General features: G+C 48.1%; 1 protein-coding gene across 9 annotated transcripts in view; it reads left to right on the forward strand.

Moving 5' to 3' along the window:
* Positions 1-20,616, forward strand: part of Plekha6 (pleckstrin homology domain containing A6) — a 180,927-nt gene that overhangs the window by 92,894 nt on the left and 67,417 nt on the right. The window contains exon 1 of one of the 9 annotated variants that reach the window (XM_045159131.1): positions 18,330-18,508. The exons of the other annotated variants lie outside the window; for them this stretch is intronic. The gene's annotated coding sequence lies outside the window, so the exon portion shown is untranslated. Of the gene's footprint in view, positions 1-18,329; positions 18,509-20,616 lie in introns of those variants that run through there. 9 annotated transcript variants of the gene reach the window in all.

Below are 20,616 nucleotides of genomic sequence, written 5' to 3' on the forward strand. Positions count from 1 at the left end.
AGGTAGGAGGATTGCTGTGAGTTCGAGGCCACCCTGAGACTACATAGTGAGTTCCAGGTCAGCCTAGGCTAGAGTGAGGCCTTACCTCAGAAAAACAAAAACAAAAACAAACCCGATGACGGTCCTGCAATCCCCGTCTTGGGGCCAGGGCAGTAGCTGCGTAGCTCCTCACCTCATTTTGTGAGATTATCAGGGCCTGTGGATTTTACAGCAGTAGCGTGGAGTGCAGTGGGAACTACATACACGCTGCAGCGGGGGCTGGAGCAGCTCTCTTGTCATCTTCATGGTGCTGCAGTCATGGAAGTGGAATAAAAAAAGGCTGTGGGGAGTTTCATGCCACGTCTGGTCATGTTTTGCTGCCAAATAGGTTCAAGTCTAGTTAAGGTTTGCTGCCAATTGAGTTGGGAAAACACCTTGTCTTCAAGTGTTTGTGGATTTTGGAATACTATGAAAGCACTGTGGTTCTGTATTGCCTTCTACAAATGGACCATTATAATCTTCCCACTTTACAGATGAGAAAGCTAGGGCTCAGAGGACCAGGACCCTGCATAATACCATTCTTTTGGTAAATACCTGAGTTGTTGAATTCCAGCCCAGGTCTGTCTGCCTGCAGAACTGGGTGGTTTTCGCTGTGGTATGGAATCGTACCTCTTTGCGCATAAGTGGAAGAGTGTTGCAGGTGGGGTGGAGAGAGTATTCCTTATTTGGTGTCTTCCCACATTGGGAAGGTACTTGTAGACATTATTTATTGGCTTTTCTTGGGGGGGGGGTGCATGTGTGTGCACATGCCACGATGCTTGTGGTACACGAGAGGACAACCTTGGGATACTGATCCTCGCCTTTCACCTTATTTGAGACAAGGGCTCTCTCGTTTGCACTGTGAATACAAGAATATTGGGAATTCTGAGCTTCGGGAATCACCTGCCTTCCCTTTGCATTGCTGTGGGTGCGCTGATATTACGTATGTGTGTGCCACTAGGTTCCACCCCTGCATTCACCACTGGCTTTGGCTTTACATGGGTTCTGAGGCTCTGAACGCCAATCACCAAGTGCACAGTAGGCACTTTAAACAGGGAGAGATATAAGAGACAGATAGGGTGTATCAGGGCTTCCAACCATTGCAAATGGACTCCAAGATGTATGTGTCACTTTGTACATCTGGCCATATGTGGGTACTGAGGAATCAAACTCTGGTCGTTAGGCTTTGCAGGCAAGCGCCTTAACCACTGAGCCATCTCTTCAACCCCACAGCAGGCACTTTTAACTACTGAGTCGTCTCTCCAGCTTGTTCTTATTTATACATCAACTTCAGGGATTGCAGTTAGCTAAAAGCTCAGAAGGCAAAAGCTAAAGTTCAGCTCATACTGTGACTCACAGGAAGCCAACTGGCTCTGTGGGGGCTGTGCAAACCAGGGACACATGGAGTCACGTGCAGTGAGAGACGCGCCATCCACGGCAGAACCGATGCGATGGACAGTGCTTCCTGCTGCCCCGCCCATGCCCTGTCTGGCAAAGTGTTGCTTGGAGCAGTGGCCATCTGCAGAGAAGGACTGTCTTCAAGGATCGTGATTCCCAGATAAACACGCGAGTGATGTACAGCTTAAAATAGGCGAATTCAATTAGGAGGCCTCACTGGTCTTCATTAGCAACGTGAAAACAAGTCAGAGGAAGTGCTAATTCAATCTGCTGGAGACATGCTATGTTTTCAACACTTCACTGGAAAGGTGGACATCGCTCTGTTGTTCAGGCAATGGTTTCTCCTACCTTCTCAGTGCTGTCAGATGGGGGCTGCCATGTCTGGATCATCTCCAGGCCAGGCAAGATTTGGACTCTGAACATGCGGGCACCTGTGCCCATGGTGTTCTTGTGAGGCAAAGATGCTGTCAAAGCAGTCTAAGGGGCAGCTGATCTATAGGGGGCAGCCTGGGCTGTGTCCTTCACTGGGAAGATACCCAGTTGGAAAGGTGGTGGGTTAGTTGCCATAGGAACGAGGAACATCTGTTCTAGCCAAGTAGAGAACAGATGGGGTGGAGGAATCTTCTTAAAGGGACCCTTAGCACATGGGCTTGGTAGCAGGGAAGCAGACTACAGGGGCAGATTGGACCAGTTGGCCTGGAAGGATTGTGAGGCCCTGACAGCGAGCACCCGCGTGCTTTGGGAAAGGATGCAAGGCTTGTTTTTTCCTCCATAATGCTGTTCTCTGGGACCATGTCTTCAACTGTGTCCACTTAATACTGGCCGCCAGCTCAAAGTCCTATGGGCAGCAGTGCCTACCTGCCACATTCTTAGCTTACCTTTCTGGTCGCATCTACTTCTCTTGCCCTCTCTTAAGCACCCAGGAGCTTCTCTTTCCCATAGAGGTCAACTCACCTGTTTTCTCTGACCTTCACCTTCATCCTTGTCCTTTCAAATGACCTCGTCTTTACTTTAGGTCAACTAAGGTCTCCCGGTATTCCTAGTGCTTTTGTCTCCCTCCTGATCACCTTCCATTTCCTCCTCTCATCAGCCACGTGTGCGAGGTCTAGACGAAATGCCAGATGTGCCAGAAGTTTCCCCCCCCCCCCCCGCCCTGTGCAAGTTGTAGCTGCTGGGTCCGAGTTACTAAGCTACTCAGACTGTCTTACACCTCGAAGGAAAGTTAGTATTATTTACTTATGTGTAACAGAGAGACAGAGAGAGTGAGTATGGGTGCACCAGAGCCTCCTGTGACACTGCAAATGAACTCCAGACAAAAAAAAAAAAAGTGCCACTTAGTACATCTCGCTTTATGTGGGTACTGGGGAATTGAACCCTGGCAGTCAGACGTTGTAAGCAAGGTCCTTTAACCACTGAGCCATCTCTCTAGCCCCTCAAGGGAGATTTAATTATAGGGGGACTGGAGTGTTTCTCCGAGTGCATCATCAGAAATGCTGGACCCCAGCAACCAACTAGAACCAGGAAGCCTATTGCCACAGGCACGGCAGGAGTTGTTTTCCGAGTGGTGGCTCGCTGCTGTCTCTCTGCAGGGCAGCGTTGTGACTCTGTGGTCAGCCTCCAGGGTGGAGAAGATGGAAGAGCGTCCTTCTCGCAGACATGTAGACAGTAGTGTTCTCTCTTCTCCCAGCCTCACCCCTGGGGACCATCTTGGGTGAGCTGAAATCAAGTGTCTCCCTAGGTCACTAACAGTGAGGCCAGGTGTTAGGAGCATGGCTGTTACCCTGGTAACTGTGGATGTTGTGGAGAGGCAGTTTCTAGAAAGCGGTTAGACTCCAAGCCTAAAGGGGTTTGGCTTGGAGAGTTTGCATGCCCCTTGCTCCCTTGCCAAGTGTTTTTCCAGACTGAAAACAAGGCCTAGCAGGTAGCCTGGCACTGTGACTGAAGGACTATAAGCATGGCTGTTCCTTTTGCCTGGAAAGAACATGGAACTTGGACCTTGAAGGCCATTCTGTCTCCTACCCTGCCCACTGACGAAACTGTATTCTCTGACACAAGAGGGTCAACGACTCAAAGCCTCACAGTTGGAAAGCTCATCACTTGCTAAATCCAATCTTTCATAGTATAACTGAATCCATCCATTGTCCCTCACTCCTTCTTGGAGCTTGAGGACAGGGATCCCTGTCATGTTTAGGTTAGGATCCATCTACCCTGTGACTATAGAATTCTTCTGCATGGGAAGATGAGGGTTTGCGTCTGGGAATTTGGAATCATTTGTCATTGGCTACAGCCCTTCTGAAGAAACCCAAGAGAAGAGAGGGAAGGGAAGGGAAGGGAAGGGAAGGGAAGGGAAGGGAAAGGAAGGGGAGCAGAGAAGAGGAGAGGGGAGGGGAGAGGAGGGGAAGAGAGAAGAGGGGAAGGAAGAAGAGAGGAGAGGAGAGGGGAAGGGAAGAGGAGAGAAGAGAAGAGGCCAGTCTCTGACTAAGCACTGGATGGCAGACAGCACTTCTAGATTTCTCTTTCCCAACTACAAGTGTCATAAAACCACAGCCAACTTTTGACTGTGAGAAAGGCATGCAGGTTTAAATAAGTCAAGAGGGGCCATGAGGTGTAGGATGGCATCAGAGTCCCAGTCAAGATGACATCTTTTCTCTCTTCCCTACACTAATGGACAGACCATAGGGGCTGGCAACCCAAACTTATAAATAATCCTGGGTCCTTTTTAGCAATGTAGAAGGGCTGAATTTCAGGTTCTGTGTTTCATGTGGTCCTCTTCAGGCGTGGGATTGTGAATGATGGTGACCATTATCTGCATGACTAGCAGTGTTGAAAGCGTGTCATATATTTATCTGTGACCCTCATACTGCAGAAGAAGACGCTGAGGCACAGAGTGACTAATTTGTCCCTAGCCCCACATGTACTGGTGATCTGGTTCTCAGTCACCCCTCTTCCTCACCCTGTTTGATGAGGGAACCGAGCGTTTTTGTTCCTAGGTGGGCCAAGAAAAAGCCCCTGGCCCTGTCAGCCCTCAGCCCGTGGTCTTTCCAGCCGTGTGCTGAGCTCTAGGCCTAGCCACAGTGGAAAGATAAATTGAAAGGGCCAGAGGGTCTGTCTTCACTGAGATTTTCCCAGTGAGAGAAAAGCAATTCATATTTGGACAAGCCATGTGTCATTCTTTTGTTTTGCTACCAGAAGGCAGTGCTTAATGGTTAAATGGTGCATCTCAGACAAATGCTGTTATAGCCACAAGGGCTTTTAGGGAAAATGTAAATGTGTTAGTCCATGTGAATCTGGTTGTATATATATATATGTATGTGTGTGTGTGTGTGTGTATTTATTTATTTATTTACAAGCAGATAGCAGGGGAAGGGAGAAGGGGAGATAACGAGTAGGCACGCCAGGGACTCCAGCTACTGCAAACAGACTCCAGCTGCATGCACCACTTTGTACCTCTGGCTCTATGTGGTGTTGGAGAATTGAACCTGGGCCATTAGGCTTTGCCAGCAAGTGCCTTAACCATTGAGCAATCTCTCCAATGCCATGAATCTGTCTGCGTCTCTACCCTGTCTCTGAATTTTTACTACTTTTCTCTTTTGGCTGGGAGGGAGGGGCTTCTTGAAGGGTGGTAAGAGTTGGGTACTTATGCCTGATCCCACTGTCCTGGGAGCACATTGGAGAAGCTTTCTGGGCGCTCTCCTCTCCTCCAGACCCCCCACCCACCCACCTCTCACTTCCATCCATCATGTGTGCACATTGGAGCAGAAGTCCTGGGCCAGAGGGGATAAGTGGGTGGAGGCCGGCCCTCTTGGCTCTTCACCCCCCAGGCTGTGTGGGAGGGTGCTGTAGAATGGGACCCTTCCCTCCCATCTTGCCTGACTCCTGTGTGTGTCTGTGGCGGGGGCTGTGACTGAGCAGAGGAGCAGAGGCGGCTGGGAAGGGCCGGGGAGCCGGGCCGTCTCTGTAACACAGAACACGTCTACCAGCAGCCACAGAGGAGGTCAAGCTCTGGGCGCAGGGCTGGAATGCAAAGGGCTAGGCAGTGTGTGGGGGGTGGAGGGTGGAGGGAGCTGTGGTTTCATCTTTTCTGGAAGCTTGGAGGGATTTGCAGTGCCCTTTGGGGAAGGTGGGGCTGCCCAAAGCTTAGCTGTGGAGTGGGGAAAGACTCCACCCGGTGAAGCTTGGGGCTGGTGTTGCGCATTGGAGAGGAGCAGGGAGAGTGGACAGAAATCCAAACCCCATCAGAGCAGAGCTAGAGAACTGAATCCGAGGCGTGGCAATTCTCTTTACCATTAAAAACAAACAGACGAACTAAAACCACCTCTGTGTGAGAGGAACGAGAAACTGCTTCAGCAGGGACAAGAAACACCAGCATGTCCTAAGACATAAATTTGTATTTGTAGTTTTTTTTTTTTTTTTTTTTTTTGAGGTAGGGTCTTTCTCTATCCCTGGCTGATCTGGAATCTACTATGTAGTCTCCAGATGGCCTCGAACTCACTGCAATCCTCCTACCTCTGCCTTCTGAGCGCTGGAATTAAAGGCATGCACCACCATACCTGGCTGTAACCTTTTAAAAATTTATTTATTTATTTGAGAGAGAGAGAATGAGAGCATTGGGGCCTGTAGCCACTATAAACGAACTTTAGATGCATGCACCATCTTGTGGTTTATGTTGGGTACTGGGGACTCGAACTTGGGTCCTTAAACTTCACAGGCAAGCCTTTTTCTTTCTTTCTTTCTTTCTTCTTTTTTTTTTGGGGGGGGTTGAGGTAGGGTCTCACTCTAGCCTAGGCTGTCCTGGAATTCACTCTGTATTCTCAGGGTGGCCTTGAACTCACGGCAAGAATTTACAGCAATCCGCCTATCTCTGCCTCCTGAGTGCTGGGATTAAAGGCATGTGCCACCATGCCTGGCTCAAGTCTTTTTCTTAATGCTGGCACATTGTATGAGCTTCAGGCCTCGTGAAGCCTGATCTGCCTCTGTATCCACGTGCAGGAAACATAGGTGCCCCCCCCCCCCCATTACCTTCTCCCTCTTCCACCTGGCCCTTCCCCCACCCCAGCTCACCCTGCAGCAGTTGCCTTCATGCTCACACATGCGTGCGTGTGGCTTGGGCTTCTGGGATGGCTGTTTATGGTCAGAAAATTGCCTGTCCCAGCTGTGTTACAGAAGAGCCATCTCTGCGACATCTGACCGCTGCTTGACCTTTGTCCGCACTGCCCTCGGGCTGCCCCGCCCTGCGGAGCGTGTCGTGGGTTTGCTGTCTTCCTCTTGCTTTGGTTTCTAAGATGGGAAGTCAGATGAGCACTTGCCTTTGGAGAGGATTTCCCCCAAGTTCCTAAAGCATCAGGCCTGGGTGGCCTTGTTTTAGTCCTTATTTAAGGACAATGTCATTCCTTTTCTTGGACCCAGTGGGCCCCGGGGGAATAAGAACATATCCACACAGTACAGTGGGTGGGCGCAGCCAAAGCACTAGAACTTGGGGCTTTATACTCAATTCTTTTTAAAAATATTTTATTCATTTATTTGAGAGAGAGAAAGGCAGATAGAAAGAGAATGGGTGTGCCAGGGCCTCTAGTAACTGCAAGCAAACTCCAGATGTATGTGCCACCTTGGGCATCTGGCTTATGTGGGTCCTGGGGAATCAAACCTGGGTCCTTAGGTTTCGTAGACAAGTGCCTTGCTGAAACATCTCTCCAGCCCTAGTCATGCCCGCACTCGAGAGGCAGAGGTAGGAGGGTCGCTGTGAGTTCAAGGCCACCCTGAGACTACATAGTGAGTTCCAGGTCAGCCTGGGCTGCAATGAGACCCTACCTTTAAAAACCAAGCCAAACCAAAACACAAAGAAATGACCTGTTTTTCAATCTCCAGTTGAGATAAATCATACAGAGAAAGGCCACCTCTCCATAGAAAGAGTGCTAGGGGCAGACTTCCTTCCCACTTGAGAGTCTTAGGTATTGGTTATTCTGGTTGCCAGGGGCAGAGAAGAGAGGACCTGGTCTGAGGTGAGGTGGGGACTGAATTAAATACAATTGGGTTTAGAATACACTGAGTTTTCTTTCCCTCCTCTCTCTCTCTCTCTCTCTCTCTGTCTCTCTCTCTCAAAAAGTAAGTAAATCATTTGGTTTTCTTTCTCCCTCTCTCTCCTCTCACTCCCCCCCCCCCATCTTACTATAGTGCAAGTTGGCCTGGACCCCTCTATTCTGCCTCCCCAGTGCTGGGACTGTGGGCATGCGCCTGACTCTCTTGATGGTTGATTTCTTTCAGAGCAAGTCTTAAACATCTATCTTTATGTAACAAGGTGCTGAGGGGTTTGTAGTGCGTTTTTGTAGCCGTATCTGGCCATTGTCGCCTAGGGGTGAATAGTTAAGGCAGATGCAGGCAGATAGTAATAGTTGCTGATATTCATTGAATTGTTATTAAATGCTGGCAACTGTCTCAAGTTCCCCACTGGTGTAATCTCACTTAATCCCATGACAACCCCCTTCTTACAGCTGGGGGAATGAAGTGCCCAGAGGTGAGGTAGCTCACCCTGAGTCCTGTAGGGAGTGACTGGCTGAGCTGGAGTTGGAGCCGGGGCAGTCAGACTCCAGGGCCAAAAAACTCTCAAGACTAATGTAGATTCGATGCACTGAAAATAAATGGAAGGATTAGCTCGTGGGGTGATGCATGGGAAGGGAATTTCACGTTGCACAACTGACCCCCAGCGGGAAGAGAGCGGCACTGGACTGTCCTGGGCATCCGTCCCAGTTCTCTCGCTTCCTCTCCACTGCCTGGGGCTGGTTACCTGCCCCCCATCCCCAGAGGGAGCGGCTCAGCCGCGCCTGGCTCCTGGAGAAGGCGGATTTGCTAGTGTCCTGACTCAGGAGGTGTTTATTTCCTTTTCCTTTCTGGGCCAGTTGTGAGGTTTTCAATGTTAATTTTGGGAAAATGTCCAGCCAGCCCTCCAAGTCCCTGTTTCCTGACCAAGACTGCTGCCATGGCACTTCTTACTGTCCCTCCTGGTGTTGCTGCTGGGTTGCCAAGAATGTTTGGTTAATGCAGCTGTCAGGCAGCTGTGACTCTTCATCTCTTTAATTTTTTTGGTTATTATTTATTTATTTATTTTTGCTTTTAAAAACAAGGGTATTCTCTTGTATAACCACAGTACAATTAGCAAATTCTGGAAACTTACCATTGATACAATTTTCTCATCGGATATACAGTCCATATTTAAGTTCACCAGTTGTCATAATCATGTCATTAGACACTATTCCAGGGTCGCATCTCCTACCGTAGTTATCTGTGGAGCAGTGTCAGTGTTTGCTTTGTCGCTCATAGACTGGCAGGCCGCTCTGGGCCTTTCTGGTCTTATCCGCTCTTCTGTCTCCCTTCTGCCCCCCGCCTCACCCCTGAACTGGGCTGGCTGACTAAGAAAAGGGGATTGAGGCTTCCTTCAGCACAAAATTTAAGGGTGTATGTGTGTGTCCCAAAACTCACTAATCAAATAATATTTGAATATAATATTTAGAAAAAAAAATCAAAATAGAGGCTGGAGAGATGGCTCAGCAGTTAAAGGCACTTTTGCTTGCAAAGTCTGATGGTCCCAGGTTCAATTCCCCAGTACCCACATAAATCCAGAGGCACAGGTGGCACATGTGTCTGCCATTTGTCTGCAGTGGCAGGAGGCCCTGGTACACTCATTCTTTACTCTCTCTCTCTCTAAATAAATATTTAAAAAAATTAAGTGATGCAAACATTTCAAGAACAAACTTTGGCCTTTTAAAATCAAGTGCTACTCCAAATCATACTGGAGCCTGAGACAAAAGTAAAATGCGGAGTCTTTATTGGAAATATTAGTGTTTCATTCATTATGAGTTTTAAAATTTTTATTTATTTATTTATTTATTTGAGAGGGAGAGGGAGAGACAATAGGCATGCTAGGGCCTCTAGCCACTGCAAACAAACTCCAGACACATGCCCTATCTTGTGCATCTGGCTTACATGGATACTGGGGAATCGCACCTGAGTCCTTAGGCTTTGTAGGCAAGTGCCTTAACCTCTAAGCCATCTCTCCAGCCCCCAAATATTTTTATTTACTTGAAAGCAGAGAGAAAGAGTGTCAGGACCTCTTGCCACTGTAAATGGAACTCCAGTCCAGACACATGCACCACTTTTTGTCTGCCTTTGTGTAGATTTTGGGGAATTGAACTCCAGCCATTAGTCTTTACAGGCAAGCATCTTTAACTGCTGAGCCATATCTCCAGGCCTCCACCCCTTTTCTCTTTTCTCCTGCCCTACCTCGAGGTAGGTTCTCACTCTAGCCCAGGCTAATCTGGAGCTCACCCGGAAGTCCCAGGCTGCCTTCAAACTCCTCTGCCTCCTGAGGGCTGGGATTAAAGGTGTGTGTCACCACCTCCAGCAATTTTTTTCCCATTAATTTTTGTTTCAAAACAATTGCAGCAGTGGTGAGGGTGTGGCTTAGTGTAGACCCCTTGCCCAGCCTGTGTTGGGCCCTGGGTTCTGTCCGCCTTACTGCCAAAACTACAAACAGCCACTAAGCTACCTCAAGCTAGTACAAACCTTGGCTGTTGAGATCAGCCTGCCTCTTATATTGTGGGTCCCTGTGTCCTCCAAGGGTGGGTTTCTCTCCCACTCAGACCTCCCCTTCTCGGGGACAAGTGTGAGAGGTGAGGCTCCCAGCCAACAGCTGTTCTTGCGCCCGGCCTGAGTGAGCGGACGGAGGGTGGGGATGGGAAAGGGAGGGAGAAGAAGGGTACAGAGACTCCTAACAGCTTCCAGCTGCTCCCACACCCACCAGACTTCCGCCTGGGAGCGGTGTTTGGTTGGCCTTTTCCCCCTCTTCACATCAAATGTGTGATCTAATTAGATCTCTGGATCCCTGTGCCCACCAGCCTTCCGGGTCCTAACATCCCAGCGTTCTTCCTAGTTGATCCCGCTCCCACCCTCGCTAGATTTGCTATGGCCTGCACCCATCCCTGGAGCTCCCAGGGTGCTGTCCCCGGCTGCCCTTGGAGCATCTGTCCAGGGCTGGGCAAGCATAACATGCGGGGCTGTGCTCCCCACGTCTTTGGGAAGCCAGCCAGTGCTGGAGGAGCCTTGTCTCTGGTCAGCCTTGCTGGAGACAGGTCCCGTGGCTGGGAGGAAGCTCCAGTCTGCAGTTGAAAGACCCCTGAGGTACGTTATCTCAGCCAAGACCCTTAATCTCTTTGAGCTTCAGAGTTCTGTTATTAGTTGTTTCTATCTTTGGCAGATGGGTGGTGATACTTTTCTGCCAACCTCATTAGACCATACAGGAATCTAATGGCATAATGATGAATCTTCGCTGAATCGCCAAGGTTCTATTTGACATTCCTCTCCTGTCATAAACAAACAATCCTTTATTTTTATAAACACTGCATTTGGATCTGCCTGATCACTTGCTACACAGGCTGGTGAGGTCCCTGCTCAGCTCTGCTTTAAACACTATTGGCTGTCTTTCTGTCCAAGGAAGTAAGTCACCAGGAAAAGCCAGAGTCCTGCCTGTCCCCCTCCCCCCCCCCCCCGCATCCCATTATTCCATTAGCACCTAAAACAGTAGGGGTACACTAGGCAAAGGAAGAGGTTTTCAATAAAATGTATTAGCTGAGGGCTTTTCTTTTGATACTTTCACTGGGTTATAGAAGACAAAGATAATATAAATATTTAAGGGGTAAAATGATGTATACTGAGAAACAGCGTTTTTCGTTTTTTCTGAGATGGTCTCACTATGTAGCCCAGGCTATCTCCAAATTTGCAAACTTTTTGCTCTAATTAAGATAATAAAGAGTTAGAGATACACATATATTCAGTGATAATAAATGCTTGCTTAACATGTATAAGGGCTTTAATTAAGCTCAATTCCCAGTTCTGCCCAAAAAATGATGTTCATTACTCCTCAAAGTTTGTTCTTCCTTTTTTTTTTTTTTTTTTTTTTTTTAAGGTAGGGTCTTGCTCTGGCCCAGGCTGATCGGGAATTCACTAGGAGTCTCAGGCTGGCCTCAAACTCACAGTGATCCTCCTATCTCTGCCTGCCAAATGCTGAGATTAAAGGTGTGTGCCACCATGCCTGGCTTCTTTTTACTTTTGTTTGTTTGGGTATTTCTTTTTCTTTTTCTTTTACTTTTCTTTTCTTTTTTTTTTTTTTTTGAGGCTCTGTAGGCTGCGGTAGCCTCAAATTCACAGCGATCCTCTTCCCTCAGAGTAGCAAGTCCTAAGATTAAAGCCATCCCACCTGGCTTTCTCATCTCTTTTGTCATTTTTCCCTCCACCCTGTCCGCAGGCAAGCACTGGTCTGCTTTCTGTCACTATAGATTACATTGCAATTTTTAAAAAGTATTATATAATAGGATCGTGCGGTATGTATTTTTTTGGAGGGTTTGGGTTCTTCCACTCAGCATAATTATTTGAGATTCATTTAATTTGTTGGATTGCATATGTTAGTAATTTCTTCTCTTCCTGCTGAGCAGTCAGCTTTCTGCCCTGTAAGTTCATGGTGTCGTCACAGGTTCATGGACAGTTGAGTTGTTTCCGGTTTGGGACTGATGTTGTTGGCAACATTGGTGTACAAGTCTTTGTGTAGACACATGCTGTCCCGTCTTCCTGATAGGGACACAGGAATAGAATCAATGTGTTGTATAGTGGATGTGTGTTTAACTTGTTAGGAACCTGCTACTCTTTCCCCAAGTGGATGACCCGTCCCAGTGGGGTATGAAGGTACCAGTGCCTCTACATGCCTGACGACACCGGGAATGGCCAGCCTTTGAGTTTCCACTGTTCTGCTGGGCACGTGTAACAGTGCCTCACAGTGGCTTCACTTCGCACATCCCTAATGACCTTCTTGTGTCTTCCTTGGTGACATTTGCCGTCTCAGCGTTATTAGAGTTCTTTACATGTTTCTAGTTGAAGGCTTCCTGTCAGTTCTTTGGGGAGTTTCTTTTGATTGTATTTTATTTGTTCATTTGTATTTATTTGAGAGCGAGTGAGAGAGAAAGAGACAGACACACAGAGAGAGAGAAAGAGAATGGGCACGCCAGGGCCTCCAGCCATTGCAAATGAATTCCAGAAGCATGCGCCCCCTTGTGCATCTGGCTAACGTGGATCCTGGGGAATTGAGCCTCGAACCGGGGTCCGTAGGCTTCACAGGCAAGCGCTTAACCTCTAAGCCATCTCTCCAGCCCTTGATTGTATTTTATTTTTATTGTGTATGTGTACATAATTCCTATGCATGTGTGGCATGTGTGTGTTGCGTGGACATGCCTGTGCCCTGGCACTTGTATAGAGGGGTCTGAGAACAACCTTGGGGTGTTTTTCCTTTCCTTCCACCTTGCTTGAAACAGGATCTCCCTTGTTTGTGCCACTGGGTGTGGTCCCAGGGAGTTTCTGCTTCTTCTGGCGCGACCTCCTTACCACAGGGATTACAGGTGAGCGCACTATGGTGCATCTAGCTCTTACTTGGGTGCTGGGGAATTGAACTTGGGCAGCAAGCTTGCAAGCAAGCCTTTAACCACAGAACCATCTCCTTAGGCCTGCTTGTTTTGGAGGCAAGATCTCACTCTAGCCAAAGCTAGGATTGAACTCATGGCAATCCTTGTACCTCAGCCTCCTGACCAAGTCTCTTTTTTAAATTTTTATTTTATTTGTTTATTTATTTTTTGGTTTTTCAAGGTAGGGTCTCACTGTAGCCCAGGCTGACCTGGAATTCACCATGGAGTCTCAGGGTGGCCTCGAACTCACGGCGGTCCTCCTACCTCTGCCTCCCAAGTGCTGGATTAAAGGCGTGCACCACCACGCCCGGCCCTTTTTTTTTTTTTTTTTTAACCAAGTCTCTTTAAAAATATCTTTCTTTCTTTATCCTTTTTTTTTTTTTGGAATTGCCTTTTCAATGAGAGGGAGCGGTGTGAAAGAGAGAGAGAGAATTGGTTTGCCAAGGCCTCCAGCTACCGCAATCAAACTCCAGATATGTGTGCCACCTTGTGTGTATGTTTAACCTTGCACGCTTGTGTCACATTGTGCGTCTGGCTTACATGGGACCTGGAGAGTCGAACCTGGGTCCTTAGGCTTCACAGGCAAATGCCATAACTGCTAAGGCATCTCTCTAGCCCCCTATTTTTTGAATTATTTTTTTTTGTTTTGTTTTTTTGAGGTAGGGTCTCACTCTAGCCCAGACTGACCTGGAATTCACTGTGTAGTCTCAGGGTAGCCTTGAACTCATAGCGATCCTCCTACCTCTGCCTCCTGAGTGCTGGGATTAAAGGCAGCACCACCATGCCGGCCTCCAATCTGGCTTTTAGTCTGACTGGCTGACAAGAGCAATCCAGTGATCCTCCTGTCTCTGCCTTTTTCAGCTAGCTTTGTGTTTATTTGGCTTTTTATTTTTTTTTTTTAGTTTTTGAGGTAGGGTCTCACTCTGGTCCAGGCTGACCGGAATCAGCTGTGTAGTCTCAGGCCTCCAATTCACAGTGATCCTCCTATCTCTGCCTTTTTCAGCTAGCTTTGTGTTTATTTGGCTTTTTATTTTATTTTTTTTTAGTTTTTGAGGTAGGGTCTCACTCTGGTTCAGGCTGACCTGGAATCAACTGTGTATGTAGTCTCAGGCCTCCAATTCACAGTGATCCTCCTACCTCTGCCTCCCAAGTACGCCACCACGCCTGGCTTCAGATAGCTTTTTTTTGGTCTTTCAAGGTAGGGTCTCACTCAAGCCCAGGCTGACCTGGAATTCACTATGTAGTCTCAGGATGGCCTCAAACTCATGGTGATCCTCCTACCTCTGCCTCCTGAGTGCTGGGATTAAAGACGTGAGCCACCATGCCCGGCTTCAGATAGTTTTTTAAATGGGTGGTAGGGATTGAACTCGGGTTGTGATGATTGTTCAGCAAGCACTCTTACCAACTAAACCATCTCCCCAGCCTGCTTGGGAATTCCCTATAGCTCTTCATTTTTTTGGTAATGTTTTTGGAAGAGCAAACCCTTTTATTTGATGAAGTTCATTTTAGTGTTTAATAGTTTTCTTTCATTGGTCAAAGTCACTCAGATTTTTCTCTCATGTTTTCCTATAGAAATGGAGGTTTAGGGTTGAAAGATAGTTCAGTGGTTAAAACGTTTGCTTGCAAAGTCTGACCACCTAAGTTTAAACGTCCATGTCCACAGAAAGCCAGATGCACAAAATGTAGGATTTGTCTGGAGTTTGTTTGCAATGCCAGGAGGCCCCGGCATGCCCAAACCCATTCTCTCTGTGTCTGCCTCTTTCTCTTTCCTCACAAATATAAATTTAAAAAAGAAATGTAGGTTTAACTCTTGTACTTAGCCTGTGGTCCATTTTTAGTTACTTTTGCAATGGTTGAGTGAAGGTTCTTTTTTTTTTAATTTTTTTGTTTATTTTTATTTATTTATTTGAGAGAAACAGACAGACAGAGAAAGAGGGAGAGAGAGAGAGAGAGAGAGAGAGAGAGAGAGAGAGAGAGAATGGGCGCATCAGGGCCTCCAGCCTCTGCAAACAAACTCCAGATGCATGCACCACCTTGTGCGTCTGGCTTACATGGGTACTGGGGAATCAAGCCTCGAACCTCAGTCCTTAGGCTTCACAGACAAGCGCTTAACTACTAAGCCATTTCCCAGCCCAAAGGTTCTTTTTTTGATGGTAGTGGTTTGATTTGTTTGCCATATGGATCTCCAGTTTTTCCAGCAGCATTTATTGAAATCGCCTTTATATCTTGGTCAAAAAAACAACTGATAATTTCAAAGGGGAAAGTGTGGGAGGGGGGAGGGAGGGAATTACCATGGGATATTTTTTTATAATCGTGGAAGATGCTAATAAAAATTTTTAAAAAAATTAAAATTAAAAAAAAAAAACAACTGATAGCCAGGAGTGGTGGCTCATGCTTTTGATCTCAACCCTGAGGAGGCTGAGGTAGGAGAGTCACTGTGAATTCAAGGCTAGCCTAGGACTACAGAGTGAGTTCCAGGTCAACCTGGGCTAGGGTGAGATCCTACCTCAAGAAAACAAAACCAACTCCCCTCCCCCAAGCAAAAACCAACCAACTGATCACATATGTATGGGTTTATTCCTGGACTCATTCTTTTCCATTTATCTATGTTATGCATCTTTGTGTCCAGACCAATATTCTTGATTAGTGAGGCTTTACAATGGGTAGTTCAAGTCATTTTCCAACCATAACAACTCCCTCTTCCTCTTCCTTGTTTCTCCTCTTCAGTGATAGGGACCGACTCCAGGGCCTTTTACATGCTAGGCTGAACTCCACTATGGAACTGCGTTGCCAGCCACTGTTCCTCCTCCTCCATCTGCACCCCTGTCCTTCTTCATTTTCTTATGTTTTGCTTTTTGCCTTTATTTATTTTTTTTAAGTAGCATCTTGCTCTAGCCCAGGCTGACCTGAAATTCACTATGTAGTCTCAGAGTGGCCTTGAACTCACAGCGATCCTCCTACCTCTACCTCCCAAGTGCTGGGATTAAAGATGTACACCACCATGCCTAGCATCTTTTTAAAAAATATTATTTATTTATTTATTTGCGAGAAAGAGACACCGGGAGTGGGGGGTAGAGCGGGCATGCCAGAGCCTCTAGCCACTGGAAATGAACTCCCGATGCATACGCTACCTTGTGCACTGGCTTACATTGGTACTGAGGAATTGAATCTGGGTCCTTTGGCTTCACAGGCAAGCACCTTAACCACTAAGCCATCTCTTCAGCACCCCCCCCCCTTTTTTTTGAGACAGGGTCTCATGTATCCTATGCTGGCCTCAAATTGGTTATGTAGATTTTAATTTTTCTCAGCAGTGTTTTATGATTTTCAGCATATAAGTATCGTACATATTTTGTCAAATTTATCCTTGTCTAATATTTTTCCACCATTGTAAGGGGTGTTAATAAGTTTTTAGCTTTTTAAAATCTTTTTATTTTATTTTACTTATTTATTTGAGAGAGAGAGAGAGAGAGAGAAAGAGGGAGAGAAGCCAGATGTGGTGGTGCAGATCTTTAATCCCAGCACTTGGGAGGCAGAGGTAGGTGGATCACCGTGAGTTCAAGACCACCCTGAGACTACATAGTAAATTCCAGGTTGGCCTGGACTAGAGTGAAACCCTACCTCAAAAAACAAACAAACAAACAAACACAGAAAGAAAGAAAGAGGGAGAGAATGGGTACACCAGGACCTCCAGCTGCTACAAATGAACTCCAGACACATGTGTCACCTTGTACACTTTGTTACATGGGTCCTGGGTATCAAACCTGGGTCCTTTGACTTTGCAGAAAAGCACCTTTACTGCTAAGCCATCTCTCCAGCCCAAGTTTTTAGTTTGTATTACTTGGGGCAAGTGTATAGAAACACAACTGATCTTTCTGAGCCTCCTCCCGCCGCCCCCCCCCCCCTTCAAAACACATTTACCTGAGCACAGAGGTGCTGGGTGTTTGCCTGACGCAGTAAGCTTTTAAACTGGTGCGTGAAAGCTCCCAGCACCTCACTCTGCTTTAAGTCAGGAGGTCATTTCAGGAGCAGCCATCACAGTGAAGGGTAGGAGAGGGGGCGGTGTGACGAACTCCAGCCCAGCAGAGAATGCTCTGAATCTTTGGCACATTCTTGGGGGCAAGTGGAGCAGATGGGAATGCAGTACAGCCCCTTTAAGAAACCAGGGCTGGGCAGACACCAAGTCACTGGGATTGCAGTCCCAGAGATAAGATAAGGCCCCTTGGCTGGTTTGAAACAGGGTCCCTAGCCACAGTGGCTGGCTTACTGATAGGCAAACAGGAACCAGAGTGATAAGGACATGTGCCAGCTATTAAAGCCAGGCTGGCAGAAGTAAAGCTGCCATATTATGCATGTGGGGCCTATGAGGCGGAGGAGGGGTGCTAGCTGTGTGTGTGTGTGTGTGTGTGTGTGTGTGTGTGTGTGTGTGTGTGGAGAGGGCATTTGTATTCTATAAATCCTATCGTACTTACGTCCAGGAGAGGGAAAAACCTCAAGTGAGTTGTATTCAAAGGCTCTGCTGGATGGGTAGTCAATTTTGATACATACATGCTTTTTGTATTCGTTATGCTCTGGTGAGGTGCTAATTCCAAGTTGGAAACAACCTGATTTCTTTCTCAAACTAGCAAATCCTGGCAAGGGCTTACTCTGACAAGCCCAGAGCTGCTCATTTGCACATATCTGCATAGATTTGCATGCGTCCTACATGTAGACACTTTTGGTGCTGGATTTAGTTTTTTCCCCAACCAGTTGTCTATTTTCAAAGAGTAAAAGAGAAGTTTTTGTCTCGACTCAGCTCTGCCCACCTTTCAGCTGCATCTTCCGAAGATGCAACCATGATCTCTGCGGTTTTTAAAACCTCAAGACTACCTGAGGCCGCAGCGCTTGCAGAAGCAAGCCAGTCTGCCTGCTAGCGGGTTTCCTCTTTTAGTTCTCGGTTACAGTGCCCAGTTCTGCTGCCAAACTCCTGAGCAGGGCAGGGAAATCCAAAGAAGAAGAAACCTTCCAGCTCACTAGGCAGGGACTCCGATTGTTTGGGAGCATCCCAGGATTGTGTACCTAGACGGCCCCGGGGACCTCAGCTGGCCTGGCCGCTGCTCCTGTCCCAGGACGAAGGATGCTATGACTACCTTTGTCTGCACAGCCCTCCTCCAGGAATAAATAAAAATACCATCCCTCCCCCAGATCCTGGCTTCTCTATTGGCCTGCCTAGCAAATATTTCATAATGTGGGCTCATCCAATTGGGCATGGTGCCAGAGCTAAGCGCCTCAGGTTGTGGGCATGCTCCAATCAGGTGGAGCGGCCTGGGTGGGACTAAAGGCCTAACTCTCCACATGGAAGGCAGCGGCATTATGAAGGGGGACCATGGCAGGGAGGTGGGGGTTACCACTGTACCAAGGCTGGAAAAAGAGGACAGAGAGATCCACAAGGCAGCTTGTAGCAACCCAGCACTGACAGGGTTAAGGCCAGTCAGCATGTGCGGCTGTTAATGATTGCTTCCCTAGGGACCTGGTGAGTATTAAAGGGAACCCTTTCCCTGTCCCTGTGTGTGGAAGGAGGCTGGCCTAGAGACAACAACAGAGGGACCAGAGAGCTGGTGAGTAAGTGGTTGTCAGTTTGATGTATGTTTGTCTGTCTGTGTGGCTCTGGAGCAGGTGAGGGAGTGCTAGAGACACCCATGCCATCAGCCAGAGTGGCTTTTTTATCGCAACCATATATAGATTCTCATCTGGGGCCTGGCTTTAAGATCACTCGCATTTATGACAAGGAAGTCTTTAGAATTGTTCCCATCCCAGAGGGCCAGCTCCCCAGCCTTGAAGCTGGAAGGGCGAACCAGCATTGTCTGTCCTGTGGCAGAGACAATGGTTTCGTGTGACCACCCGTGCACAAACCCGGAGCCAGCTCTTCCCCTCTCTGAGCCATTGTCTCCAGAGGGGGGCCCGGAGCTCTGGGCAGTGCAGCCTTGGCCTCTGAGGGCTGATTTTCAGGGACACAGCCGTAGCAGGTGCAGACAGTGGACACTTGCAAAGGCAGCGCTCAGCTGTGGAGAGGGGCGTGTGGGGGCAGACTGGTGCAGAGTTGGGAATGAACTCTTCACTCATCAGAAGACAAAGTTGTCATTTGGGAGCAGAAATGAAACCTGGGAAGAAAGGAAACCAATCTTTTGCTTTTAGAGTTCTGTTGTTGTCACCCCTCAACTTCTCCTTGGGTCCTTGTCCCCTTGGCTTTCCACAGTACTTGTGTTCTTTGACCCAGGCATCTTCTCATAATACGCCTGGCTGTCTGGAGAGTGTGTGGACCAAGAGTTCTTGGCTCTGTGGAAGAAAGTGGATGCATTGCTTTCTCAGTTGATTGTGCGTGTGTGTGTTCATATATGATTGTCTGATTTTAAAAATTGAGCAATTTTCACCAAAGGAGAAATGTTGACTTTAAACCACCACCAACAACAACCCCCCCCCCCCCCGCCCCAATGGGAGCCCTTTTGTTCCCCGTCTCTCTCGGGAGGAAAATGATTGGATGACATAATGGTTTTGTTAGGCTTGAGCTGTGCAAGGACTGTGGCCCTGGAGGGTAGGAACAGCATGCTCCCAGTACTAATCTTGAAGCGGATTTGAGAGATAGGATAAACCTACCTCTGGCGACTTGCTATAGCGCTTCCTCTGGTGGGACTGTCAGGAGACAAGCAGACAGGAGGGACAATAAGACAGGGAGGTGCCAGGCACTAGACCCAGGAAGCCACGAGTAGAAGGAGCCAAGTGTCTGGGCAGTTGAGGCCGAGAAAGAGAGGGAAGAAGAGTGTAGGAGAGGAGAGGGCACCCTTGTCTTGTATTTGGGTTCCCAGCACAGTGCAGCTAGCTAGCCTTCCTCGTATACTCCCGGGAAAATTACACAGGAGCTTCTTACTATCCCTGGACAGAGTGGGTGTCCCATTGTCACCCGTGCAGTTGCCACACACACTCAGGAGGACTTCTTGCTTGGCTTAACACTGTCCCGTCATGAAATTCTCAAGTTGTGAACAAGAGCTTCGTGTTTTCATTTCACACTGTGCCGGGCAGCCTCCGGAGCTGGTCCTGTTCCCAGGCCCCAGCCAGAAGCACAGCAGCTGAATAGTTGCTCCAGCAGGAGGGGGGGCAGACGCACCTGCTCCCAGACCCCCTTCCCCTCACCTGGGAAGCGGCGAGAGGTGCTTGGCCAGGTCGAGGTCTGGGCTGCCCTCTTACTCTGCTGAGAGCCTCGCACCTCTCCATCACCTGTGGTTGTCTAGCACACCTGCTTCTTAAACTGCTTCTGAGCAGGTTGCAGTGGCATTCCTGCAGTGCCTGCAGGCTCCAGGGCTGGGGGGGTGCAGAGCGGAGGACGTGGAGGGAAGGGAGCAGCGCCTGCCACTCTGGTGGGAGCGCCTCGGTCTAACCCTGACCAGGCCCGTTCCTTCCCCTCTGGACAAAAGGCCCTTCAGGACGCTTCCTTCCTTTCTCTTCTCCCTGTCATTAGCTGGAGGCTGGCAGCCCCGCGACGGCCTCCCATTCTTCCCTGTTCCATCTTGCCTCTTCCCATCTTCCTGAGCTGTTAGAACTTCTCCCAGGGTCTTCCATTAGACCTGTGCCAACAAGGGCTGTGGGTGACAATCACTTCAGACTATGGACAAGAGTCGATGCATAAGATTTAAAAACTAACAGATTATTCAAATTTATTTATTTATCTTGG

This window comes from Jaculus jaculus, chromosome 1 (assembly GCF_020740685.1).
Source record: "Jaculus jaculus isolate mJacJac1 chromosome 1, mJacJac1.mat.Y.cur, whole genome shotgun sequence".
Taxonomy (NCBI): domain Eukaryota; kingdom Metazoa; phylum Chordata; class Mammalia; order Rodentia; family Dipodidae; genus Jaculus; species Jaculus jaculus.